We start from the raw sequence: 13,437 nt of genomic DNA, 5'->3' as shown, positions 1-13,437 counted from the left end.
CTTCTGCATGTTCCATTTTTATAAAAATAATTTCCCCTATTTTAAAATCGTTGTGTACAGGGTATTGTGATAGCATCAAGCAAGTGTTGGGCAGTAAAAAACGAAACTTCCTCTTTAAGGCAACGCGCCTCCCTTGGACCTTGTATATTCGTTATTCGTGAAAAGTGTTTGGCTTTGTGAAACATACCTGTACCTGTTGCCCTTTTTCCCCAATTAGCAGGGCACGTCTACAATAGTGATAGGATTAAAGAGACTTTGAGAATTGATATGTAAGACTTAATTGAAGGATATGCGAAAACAACAAAATGTTTTATTGAGATCCAGTATAGAGGATACGATACACCCTGCACCCAGCTGGGAAAAGCAATTTCTTTAATGTATTTTGGCCTTGTCTACCCTCAATTACTTCCATGATCCATTTTTGTCATTGCAAAATATTTGATTTGATAATAGTGGTATAAAATTCCAAGTGTTTGTTACAGTTGCTGCTATATTAAAATTGTATTCGACGTACCCAAAAAATGTAACCGTAAGCGTGCACTCTTAAAAAATGTACCATTTGACTAACGGAAAATTTTCGTTAAATAACAGCATGTAAATACAAGATTTACAACTTCAATATTATTTACAAGACACTTAAGTCCGTACAGCCACCATGTTGATAATTGGCTCAGTTATCCTCAGGCTAATTATCATTGTTCTATCAAATGTCGATAATTTTTGATTCACGCGGCATTTCAAGTAATCATCGATTGCACCGTATAATTTATTCAAACTATTCAATTGGAATAACCCAGCATCGACAGAAATGGAAAAATCGAAAATGACCATATGTAGCGTTAAGCTTCACTCAGAAAGTATATTTGTCCCAAGCCCCGGAAAAATCGCTATCACGGAACCGAAGAATGACGTTAGGTGGTTCTATATCTTTAAAAATCCGCCGTTGGAAATCCGCCCAACCTAAACGTGCTATCAGCTAACTATTGCAGTGTAAATTAAACGAACAAACAGCTGTAGCTTTAAAAACATCATCGCACATTTTATATTTTAGCAGCTTGGCTTCAATTTACATATTGAGATTTTTCTTGTACTTCCCTGTCCATAGTATGGCTTTGCCCCTTTTACTGATTCTCATAATCAAAATTATCCCTGAGACTTGGTAATTTATTATTTAGTTCTTTAATGGTCACATGATTTTCATTTAATCACTTTTGAAGTGACTCAGACCTCAAAGCTGACAGCTTATCTACCTCTTTTTTTAATGATAGGGAATTGTTTATTAGCTGATCAAAAGCTGATCATATAAAGATTAATTTGTTCATGTGTTCGATATTTTGACTTAAATCCTCGAAGGCAGCTGTTTAGAGGGCTCTATTTAGTCGGGCACATTCGAATGGATGACTTTTATATGTTTGGCATTGGGCTTATATATATCACGAATCAACTTATACGTGACCATCTCTTAACTTCCTCTAATCTCTAATAATCTCTGGATAAGATCAATTTTAAATCCTTATATATAATCGCAAATATAATTAATTTTTCAATATTGTTATAAAAAAGTTGACGGGTAAAATAAACCACGTAACGCCTTTAATATATATAAAAGTAATTAACGAAAGATTTAAATGCCATTTGCAAGCTTGGACGGTATTTATTTTCCCAGGGGCAGCCCAACTTGGCCAGATAATTAAAGTGATCCAACAACTACATGCAGAAAATCCTGTTCGGGAGAGTCAAGCCCACATATCATTCAACAATTGATGCAAATATTCGCCATGTGTAATGTACTTTACCCAACGGCAAGTATTATCGATGCAAGTGCGAGGCGAACAACTGAGCTGCGCTGGTTGCCACTTGACGTCCTCTTCTGATATTACATGCCCACATACAAATGTTAACAGCCACAATTTCATCAACATATCATAGCAGGGCATGGAAATAAAAGAAAATTCCGTACGATGATGAAATAAAAGAAAATTATTATTGGACAGCAAAATGCTGGAATGTTGAGAACTTCTGCAACACGCGCATCATGGCTTGTATTTTAATTATAGCCGCAGGCCAGGCTGCCTGCACAATTATGGTACAGATCGAGGAGCACAATTGATACACTAACAAAGGGCATGCTTATTCCTTAATGGAATCTACCAAACGTTGAAATAAAGGTGGCTTAATAATTATTTGCATATACGAAATTAATAGTTTGTATATTTGTATATGTAAGCCACCGAAACATACACATATATAGATAGATCAAGCTGTGCAGAAGTAGTCCGAGCCAATATTAACTGCTGACTGATAAGCCAATGTTCCTAGATGAAGCGACCAAAGCTGATTACCTTTAGATTTTTCAGATCCGAATATATGTATTTATGATTTTATCTATGCTTAACTGGTCTACGAGTTTACTCAACCAAACCTTTAAAGCTATATCAAAATGCATTTACTATTTAAACATTATTCGTTTTACGAAAATACTGAGATAACTCTGGGTATCTTGGCAAATATTCCGTCTTAAAACACAGTGTTATTTGAGAGAAGACCAAAGCGGCTTATATAAGAATACAATTTTAATTGAATTCCAATTCTACAATGTAGAAGATATTATTATAAGAATGCTCTTGAGTTACACATGCACATGTAAATTATCCATTTCACATATCATCTGTATTTTTCATCAGGTTTTTTGATTATGCAGGCGAAGGTGCCATATATGTCCAATTGCGATTACAAAGCCATGTACATTCGCATTTAAGTCGAAGAATACATGAAGGCCATGATTTTTATCGGACTATTATTGTTGCTTACCTTAACCAACTGTCAACATAACATATAATTAGCACTGGTCCGATTCAGGGCCTGTGTAAGAAGATCCCTTTAAGCCAATAAGCTACTAAGATATTGAAAGGACCTGTTCTAAAAAGCGGGTCTGATCATATTCCATACGATTACGGCTTTTAAAAGCATACTTTAAGATGTGACAGAAAAAAAAACTTTTAAATGCTTAAAACTAATCTATTGATCTTTTGAGAGCTTTTTATTTAAAATCGTAAAATCGGATGAAAGCAGAATTGGAATTGGAACGATGAATATGCATTTGTCAGGATATTAAAAGCTTCGTGGTTTTGCGGTTTTTCTTTTCATTATTGATATTTATTGAAAAGAGACCACACAAATGTCGTAATAATCTGTAGCAGTGCATCCTTTTTGGTTTTATTGCATTTCTGAGAGCGAGAAAGCGGACAATGGCACTTTTCAGCAATGTGCGAAAATTTTATTTGAAAATTAAAAATAAAATTCTGTGGCAGCAATTACAGGCCGCTCCGCCCCGTTCCGGACGTCGGACTCGGTTCGCTTGGCATCGAATGCATTTGCATTCGTAATGCTAGCTAGCATTGATGCCAGCTTTGCGATGCCAATTTCATTTCTGGCATCGATTGGGCATCTGGGTGGATGGGGGTTGATTGGGGCCGGTGTTTTACCATTGAAATATGGCAAAGACAAATTATTGGTTTTTCTTTGAGTGCGCTTAAAATGAGGCAAACAGTTTAATTAAAATGAAGTGGAGCAATACGTGTGAATGGCAATTCACAGATGAATTGATGAATGCGTTTCGTGTGGCAAATGGGAAAATATGGTATAGGTCGTATGAATATCGTACGTTTAATTGGCCATCTAACTTGCGGCGTAATTCAAATGAAATATATTCCGTAAATGTGAAAGGGGACTTACCCTAATGATGCGTTTTGAGATGTGGCAAGGTTCCGAGGTGTAAACAGAGACAGCTAATTTTACTCTTCACAGTTATTAAGTTTAAACAAAAACACGTATCCATACAATTTTATTCTCTGTATAACTATAACGAAAGTAAAACCTAGAATGAAATGTAATTGAAATATAACATTTTTTATTAAAGGTTTGAAATACAATAAAAAAAAACCAAATGTAGTTACAAGCACATGAATAAATGGTAGAAGGCTACAATATAAAAACAACAAATTGATAAACTAAAACAGGAACGATTTTGCTGTCTGCTTTTATTCGTAGATGAAATCTATTGACAATTTAAATATTGGGCCTTTAAAAACTGTTAACTTTTCAATCTCTAACTCATATAAATCTCGTTAAAAGCGAACAATCATCAAAAATGCATTGTTTATTTGCACATTCAATTAACGTAGCACTTCTGAGGGTAAACTGAAATCGCAATACTATATACTATCATTGACCGATTGATGTTAATATTGTTTCGTTGCCCAACCTCGAGAATCAATCAGTTTGCCCACTTCTGGCCCGCTGTTAATTTGTGTTCTCAATTTAAATGGCATTCATTGCATATGCAACATATTTATTATGCACATTTATCGCATTACACAAACATTGTGCGCTTAAAGCGATTTAACATGCCTATTTATGCAGTCGATTGTACATTAATGAGCAGACCGACCGCAAATTGTTAAATACTCGACATTCTATATAATATGCGACTCTTCCAGTACTGTTTTAATGTACACAAATTGCCAGTTTTCATTTCCGTTTCAATTGCCTGGACCATAGATCGCAACAAAGATTCAATTTTCAGAGTTAAACAGGAAAAATATTTTGATTGGAATCATGACAAAAAACAACACAAAAATTAAATAAAATTTGTTTGCTTGTTGTGGTTTGAAAACTATAAGTTTTATCGTTTTCCAAGTAGCGTTATAATTATTTTAGCTTCTTTTGACATCTTCTGTTTGCACAAGTTTGTGAATACTTAAATGAGTTCTAGCAATGGATACTGCATTTTTTTTACTAGTTGTAACTTTTAAATAGAAACAAATATTACAGCTTTATTAAGTTGTTGGAAATCACTTTAAGAGACATACACTGTGGCGAGAAAGACACTGTTTTTTTCGTAAATTTTACAAATTCTTCAGGTCGTTAATGGGTGCAAAACTATATTTTGTAAGCTTGAAGGATTTGCGCCGGGCAAGGTCGGGAAATATAAACTAGTTATAATAATAATAAGATTTTACAACAACAATTAGCAGTTAAAATAATAAGCCTTAATATGCGCTTATTTACGAATGTAAATCAAGATCACATTTTCTTTTGTAGCCTACTTTTTCGAGCATTTGTAGCTTTCGCTTATAAAGAAGCATAAGAAGGTCCACTCAAGAAGGACTCAAAGGTACCCTTTAGTCAGTTTTTAGAAACATGGTTTCTTTGATGATGTTGGCCCATTGAAATTCATTGAATTCTGACCTACTTAGTAGTTGAACTCTAGCCACGCCCACAATTAGTACGAGGTATGTTCTTAGCGACTCGCGACATCAGCATTCTTGTGTTTAATATGATTACTTTTCATTAACAAAGTTTTTGTAATACTAAAAGTCTAGTTTGAGTGTGGACCCTACATTCACTTCAGCGTGCCAGGACCCGAACAATGGACGTTGCCAACATTGACAACAAATTGTTGAGCTGCTTGTATATGCGGTGTTGGGCTCCACTTGCTTGTTGCAGCAGAAAAGGGGAAAAATTAATAAAATGTACAATATTTAAGCCCTGCATCATAAATGTCTGTGTTTGTGTGTGTGTGTGTTTGTGTAGTTGCCGTCGATTCTATTTCATTTTCGCTTACACGCAGCATGAGGCTGTCTGCGCTGTTGGCGATAACGTGGTATATACGTAATGTGTGTAATAGGAACACATTCTCACTCACACACACACACGCACATACACACGATAACATGTATGAGCATGTGCTTAGATTGCAGCCCTGGCTTGCCAGTTTCGTCCATTGGCTGCGCTCCAGATTACAGGGCCTGTGTGCAATTGATGTTACCATGGGGAATTTGTATTAATTAGTCTGGGATCGTGTGCACTAACCGCGTGTAACTTGGCCAAATTGAAAAGGCTTTAGTTTCGCAACGCTGTGAACTAGGCTAAGTTAAGAGCCTAAATTGGGACGTGATAAATTAATTGAGCAAACGGTCGTGAGAACATCTGGGACCAGTTTTTAATATATTCTTTAAGTGCAAGGATCTATATCACAAGTAAAACATAGACATTTTTATTTTATATATTAAACCTTGTTGTTGCTCGATTATTGAAAATATAAAGCACGCGTCACACACTTATGCTATGTTATACGCTGACATATGTTAAATAAAACCTGTGACTATGCAAATGTATGAAAAATGTATATAAACGTTTTTATATTACTTTAAGTGTGAAAAGTTTAAGCGAAAATTGAAGTTCAGAAAATATATTTTAAAGAAATGAATATGATTTTGCGAAAATTGGTGGAAAACCCGGCTACAGGCTACAAATGTGAAGCTAATATTCAACGCTTGCAGAAATAAAATGAAAACAAATTGATTCATTTATTTCATTTTATATATTTTTATTTAAAACATTCTTATAAAGCATAATTTTCAACCGTTGCCCAAACAGCAAAACCTTTTTGTAAACACTCGTGTATAATGGAATTGAAGATGACAGCCCTCAAATTGATGTGTGCTTCACTACGGAAATGTACATTTATCTCGCTTTGAGAGCAACTCACAGAACCTAAAGGGCATCCCAGTGTCAGACAGACCGTTCCCGGCAATCCTTCGCTATTACGCCTGTCTTTCTCTTTTTTCCTTTCATATGACAAGCCATTCACTCAGCTGTCGTTGCCATAAGTGACCAATGTCCAGTCCCCGAAGGGGGCTGCGAGCTGGGGAGTCCACATGACCCAAAGACATTGCTCTTATGTCTTGCTGAAGACACGCACTGGATGAGACGAAGTAATGAAATGTTGGCTCTGCTGCCGAGATAGTTTGTATTTATGGAGCACGTCTGGAGCAAGTGCTTCGAAAACTGTCCCCAGTTGTTGCGTTTCACAATTGTTTCTGATTTGGCGCAGGATGCTAATAACAATTTCCCCCCGGCAAATTGTGCCAGCGAGTGTGCTTAAAAACCCATTGAGCACAAGGATTTCGGATGTCTCTGTCTCTGTCTCAGTCTCTCTGTCATTTGCTATTTTAGCACTTTGAACCCAGTCCACACAACCTTCTTAGTGGGCTAACAACTGTTACCTCCGGTTCGGGTTGTACTTTTGGCATAACTACAGAAACGTTTCCTCAATAATTTTTCCGCCGGCTGTTTAACAAACTTTACCGGCGCCGTCTTCGACCTATGCAACGTCTTCCTCCTTGTACTTTTCACAGTCCACAGAGCCTGAAGGCAGAGAAAACAAGCGCAGTATACAGAGAGCTGCAGCATCAGGAGTCAACTGTGAAGCGGGCTGCGTTTTATTTCATTTCCGGCGGTTTTGCAAGTTTTGCATATATTGATATCTGCAGCGATTTTTATTCTGCGGCTGCCTATTTCATATAGGAAATGAAATTGCCAAGTGCAACTTATTTGATTTGTGTTTGAAAAGATGTTCTAGTGATAGTTGCGAGTCGGGTTTATAAAGTATTTTATATATTTTATGGCGTATTTCTATACGTGAATACCATTTTCAATGAGTACGGGGTATAGTTTGCGACATTTAAAAAGAAATAATTGCAATTTCTCTATATAACATGCCCGAAATCAAGAGCAAATAGTAAACATTTGTTTTGTATTTACCTTATTTATGTTTAATTGAAAAATAAATTAAGAAGAATGCAAAATAAATACTAGCCGAAAACAAACCTCTTTTCCTAGCGTTCATTAAAAAAGTTTTTAGGCCAAAAGCAACACGTACGAAGGAAAACTTTGCAATTGTCAAAAACTGCAACAAGGAACTCAACCGCAAAAAAGACAGCACTGGAAAAGTTTCCAAGAGTCAACTGCTCGGCAACTGCCGCTGCACATTCTTAATAAAAAGCAACAGAGTCCCTTTTGCCCCTACCCCTCCTCAGCATTGCCGTCGAAAAGTAGATGCTTCAAAAAGTTTGACATCTGATGCCAGAAAATGGCAGACACAGAGAGCTCTGCAAATTAAAACAATGTCAGCGACTTTGATGCAACAATTTGCAGTGTTGCGCGTTGATTAGAGTTTCCAGTGGGCCGTGCATAAAGCGAGTTGGCAGCACGCCTAAGCGGCAGCCATATTAATTTTTCATTTCTCAGCTCTCTGTCGTTGCTATCCAGCAACAATTTTCGGCTTGCCTTTCCTTTCTCTACCCTGTGTGCATTGACAACGGATTAAAAGGGGTATTATAATTTTATGCAAATGTATGTAACAAATCCCCATGTCCACCTCCCTACAAAAGCAAAAGACTTCAGACGCAATTCGCTCGATATCTCAGATATATCAGCATCATCCAGAGCTACAGGCGTCACATTTGGTATATATTCTCTTACATTATATGCAGGTTGAAGATTGATTGAGAAACATATTATTAGTATAGCTATTCAATTATATAGCTCGGCACTTGGTAAAGGGTATTCCCTATTCCACATACCATTTCAAAAAAAAAAAAAATACACGTCATTCCAAAAACAATAAGAGGTATTACTACAGTTTTTGAATGAAAGTTCTTATATACGCAGATGACCTATATTTTAGATTGTCGATAACTCCCCTAGTTTTGATTTTTAGCTTAGGCTTTCCAGCATAACTCTGAGATTATATATAGCTACGGGCACAACATTTTATGCTCAGGATTTCGTGTTTTATATTCATTTCAATGATTTCGAAAGCTCTTTCAGTAACGTTACCAACTAAATGTTTTTGTGGTTCTGTTAAGAACAATGTTCCAATGTTGCTAACGGTGCTGTTTGAAACTATGTACAGGGTATCTACCACTCGAGCACTCTGAGTAGATACACGCGTTGATTCGTTCTTTTGGTTTTGTTTGCTGCATTTTGTATTTTATATTTTGCTTTTATTGCTTGCGCTTTCGTAAATCTTTCATCACTCGTCGTGATCCGCTCTCCGCCCTGGTGGGTCGCACAGCTGTTGGCGTAATTTCTCTACGTCCTGCAACTTGTCGTCCAACCTCTGGCACTCATCCTTGTGCTTGTCACACTATTTATGAGTTTATTATTTTTTCGCTGCTCCATTATTCGGCATGCACCCAGCTCTCAGCCCGCAGCTCGCAGTGCTTAAAACTTCTTTCATTACAAGTGCTGCAATTTCTCATAGTTTCATTTATTTTTATTAATTTTTTTAGTTTTTTGGAGCGGTTAACATTTTTTACCCCTTGCGTTTATTCTACTGTTATTTATTTAGTGGCTTTATTTTTATATTTTCATTTTTCGCCTCTTTTCCGCAGTTGCTTAAATTGTTTGCAATTTTTGTCAGTAGCGGTTGGCGCTGCGTGTTTTATTATGAAAGCAGACGACGACGGCGTTGGCCAGATAAATAGTTGTTTTATTTTCCAACTAGTGTTGATTTTTATTTTGTTGTTGTTGTTGCTGGGTTTTAATTATTGCCATGTTGGTTTTTGGTTACCGCCCTGCACTAGCCACAAATGAGAAATTTGTGCGAAATAAAAAATAAAAATATATATATATGAGTAGTTGCCAATTTGCTGCAGCCAATTTTCTGCTTGGTTTGCTCATAAGTTGCTCAGGAAACGACATTTTAATAGAGACTGACAAACTTTTCAGCTGCCAATGATAAGCCAATAAAGTCTCTTTGGCAACTTTATGAGCTTTATTAAAAAACAGTCTTTAAAACATTGCAAAGAGTTAGTCGCAGAAATCTTCGGATAATTTGAAGACTTCTCATTCTGTATTTACTCATTTATTATATTCATAACCGTGTAGTGGGTATTGTAGTTTTGTCATCAAACATGTAACGTGTATCAGCATCAACAGCTGAATCGACATAACTATGCCCCCTTCTGTCAAACTAGTCTTTTAGCATATTATACTCTCGTCATAAAACTTTGCAATGGTCCATATTTCTGTCGCATACCGCCTCGGCATATCTCTATGGTCCTTGCATACATTTAATCTTGTATATAAAAGTTTTTGTTTTCATACTTTACATATATAAGCCAAATCTTATAAGCATCTACTATTATCACATATAGCTTTATAGTAAGAATTTGTAGGAAAATGAGTTTCTGATTTCTAAGAAATCTTCACCAACATTTTTAATTACAAACTTTTCGAATCTCCTAACATTCTCCGTACAAAACCGTAACATGTCTGCAAGGGTAGTTAAGCTCTTATGTAATATTAGTTGTAATAATAATAATTTGATATACGTATGATATATTGAAAATCTGCCTTTATGGCATATGTATACTTGAAAATGTGGAAAAGGCTCTCTTGGTCTGTTTTATTTATTTTATGGTTATAGATATATATTATATCTAAAATTATTCACATGAACATATATTAATTTAAGTGTTTTTCACCAAAAATAGTATATTATTTTAATTTTTTAAAATAAAAAATATATCTCAATGTCTTTTTGCAACACATAGTAATAAAATGAAAATACTTTAAGCTCAAGAAATTGCCATCAATTTAAAACCACTGTAATTTTTCAACGGCCCCTTAGTTCGTAAGTATACCATAAACTATGAAAACTCTTGACTAAACTTTACAATCACTTGAGGGAAATGTCGCTCCCCGCAACTGAACTCATCACACTCAAGTTCAACTTTTGCCCAAAATCAAGCCAAGCGATGTGTTTTACAACTTTACAAGATGCCCTAAAGCAGCAAAAAAAAAAAAAATTTCTTTGCCAAGTATTTACCACTTATATGCTTAAAATGTGCAACAGACGCAGTGGCAAATACTTGAACATTTATTTCATTGACTCGCAAAGCAGCATTCTGGGGTGCTTCATGCAAACAGTTGCAGAGTCGACACTCAAAAGCTAGAGACTTCTTTGCCTCACACCTGACTCGTTTTATAATTTCTGCAACTTTTTCCCACAACTTATTTGCATATCAAATAAATATAAGAAGAGGAAAACTGTTTTCTTGCGGCTTTCGATCCTTTAATACACTCTCATTTATATAGGTTTATCTTTTCTGATTGAAACACTTATATAAACAGAATACTGAAGATCATTTCTCATAGAATAAAGCGAACACCATTTCGATCCTTAAATTGCTAAGTATGCTGAGTACAGAGTTTAGCTATAAGTTTTACACTGAAAAAAAACTAGTTGGTATTAATCCAGAGATGCACCGACGAATCTATTGTCAATGCAAAAGTATTTACACTAAATTAGTTTCCTACTTCCTTTGTTTCACATCTAACCTGGTTTCTATTTATCCATTGCTTAAATTACTTAGTCGGAAAAAAACGACCTCTATTTTTTTATTCTTTACACAACATTTTATATTCAAAATTCAATGAAAATTGGAAATATTGTGTTGTCTCTTTTGGAGGGAGCAATTTCAATGGATAATATAAAAAAATGCTACGACATCTGGCTCAAAGTACATCGTCAACAACAACGGAAACAACAACATTGGGACAATGCCCAAGAGCAACAGCTGTACGAGGGCATCCGGTCAAATATTTTTGCTATGCTCTGCTTTTCACTTTTACCTTTTTTGTTTATTAGCAACCGGTGCGAAATATATATTAAATACATATAGGTTTGTAAATACCTTATGTTAACAGTTTGTGCTTTTATTTGTACCAGAACGTGGCGTAAATAAATAGGTAAGGAATAATCTGCCTTGTGTGCTTAGGGTTTTGCTCTTGGTTTAATTAATTAAAAACCAGCCTCCTAAGTTATATTTTTCTAATATCATGTAACACTTAAATGATTTTTACATAATTTCTCTCTTGTGCACACAAAATGTACAGAATTTTATACTTTTCAAAATAATAAACGCATATAACAGTAACATAACTACACATCACACTCACAATTTAATTGGCGCAAAAAAGAATATTGTCTATCAAAAAATAAAAGTTATTGGCAAGTAATTTGTAACAACATTCAAAAATTCAAATGAATAAATAAATAATATCGATACTCTAATCGTACAGGCATCTAAAATATGATATTACATATATACAACAATGAAATATAAAAAATTAATATTCATAAATGGCCTATAAGTCGGGAAATTGAACAAAAAAATCGACTTGTGCGCCTCCTAACAAATATTAAACGGGCTTTCTATTTACGCTTTGCTCGTATCTAAGAAGCAGAGGTAAAATAGTTAATGCCGAGAATGGTTAAGAGATCTTGAAAAACAACAAGTTTTTCCTACAATAACCTACTTTTTGATTGATTGTTTCTATGGTAGCAATATAAAATAGTGGTCCGATCCAGCCTGTTTCGACATACACATGTACGGCGTGCAACAGAAAGGGGGACGTATTCAAAATTTCATAGAAACAGACAGACGGACATGGCTATATCGACTCGGCTGTTGATACTGATCAAAAGTATATATACTTTATGGGGTCGGAGATGTCTCCATCTATGCGTTACACAGTTCACGATAAAATTATAATACCCTCTGCAAGGGCATTAAAAAAAAACTATTAAACAGTCAAAATTGGGAAGTGTGATTTTCCAGTAAAGCATTGTATATAATTTTTTTAAGGGATCAATACCTTCTGGTCCCTATAGCTATAATGTTGTAGCTTAAATGGAATTGTGATATTATAAATTGGTTTACGATTCAATTGTACAATAAACACTTACACTTTCTCTTTATTTTATAAATCGCTAGCGATCAGATCTGAACTGTTCTGTGCTGAATTAGTTCTACATAAATGGCTGCTTCTTCTTGATTTGAGTGTATTATTCCCAGTCAATTACCCTAAAGCACTAATGCAATAATCTATAAACTGTTTTAAAGCTATGCATGGCAAGTCGGATAAAAAAGAAATGATATAAAATCAGTCAAGGGACGAACGTACTGACGGGCAGTGCAACTTGTCGTGCTGATCGGAAATGCCACTGACAAAGTTATCATTGTATATTTGGAACTGTCAGGAATATTCCAAAATACGCATTCACGGCCAATTTTAGCGAATACCCGTCAGCTACTGCCATGGAGGTTGCTATCGTTATTGATGCGCTGTTCGTTCTGGCTGACTGTTTGACTGGGGTGGTGGCTGTTGATTTTACTACAAAACAAATACGCGCCCAGCGGGGCAAAGAGACAAGACAGAGCAAAATAAATAACATAAAGTCCAAACTGATAAGCAAAAAGCGGACGTCAGTTGACATACGAAAACCGAAGCGAAACCGAATCAAATCAAATCAAAACAGAGAAGTCGCCGCAGTTTCTGCTGCTGCTGCTGCTGGCAGTCTTTGATATATGGACAGCTAGATGGCATAGGCACAGATATATGGCAGATATATGTAATATGTAAGTAGATATGGGGAATGTCAGCGATAGTGCTGATGATAATGCAAACTGACAGCCATTAGAATGGCACATGGCATGCGTTTCGGCCTCGGCCTCAGCTTGATATACGCGCCGCAATTTTCATTCACATTCAGTTCATTCACGACATACTCAATGTAAG

At 35.7% G+C, this 13,437-nt stretch overlaps 1 long non-coding RNA gene across 2 annotated transcripts in view; it reads right to left on the bottom strand.

Annotated features, from left to right (window-relative positions):
• The window catches only part of LOC135426041 (uncharacterized), a 126,932-nt gene that overhangs the window by 49,507 nt on the left and 63,988 nt on the right, over positions 1-13,437 (bottom strand). For both annotated transcript variants that reach the window (XR_010435829.1, XR_010435830.1), the window contains one exon: positions 3,736-3,877. This is a non-coding gene — a long non-coding RNA (uncharacterized LOC135426041). The remainder of the gene's footprint in view (positions 1-3,735; positions 3,878-13,437) is intronic.

The sequence above is a fragment of the Drosophila montana genome, unplaced genomic scaffold (genome assembly GCF_035044405.1).
Source record: "Drosophila montana isolate Dmon_TW-CO22-7 unplaced genomic scaffold, ASM3504440v1 contig_1962_1, whole genome shotgun sequence".
Lineage (NCBI taxonomy): Eukaryota > Metazoa > Arthropoda > Insecta > Diptera > Drosophilidae > Drosophila > Drosophila montana.
This window is presented reverse-complemented; position numbering and strand designations above follow the sequence as displayed.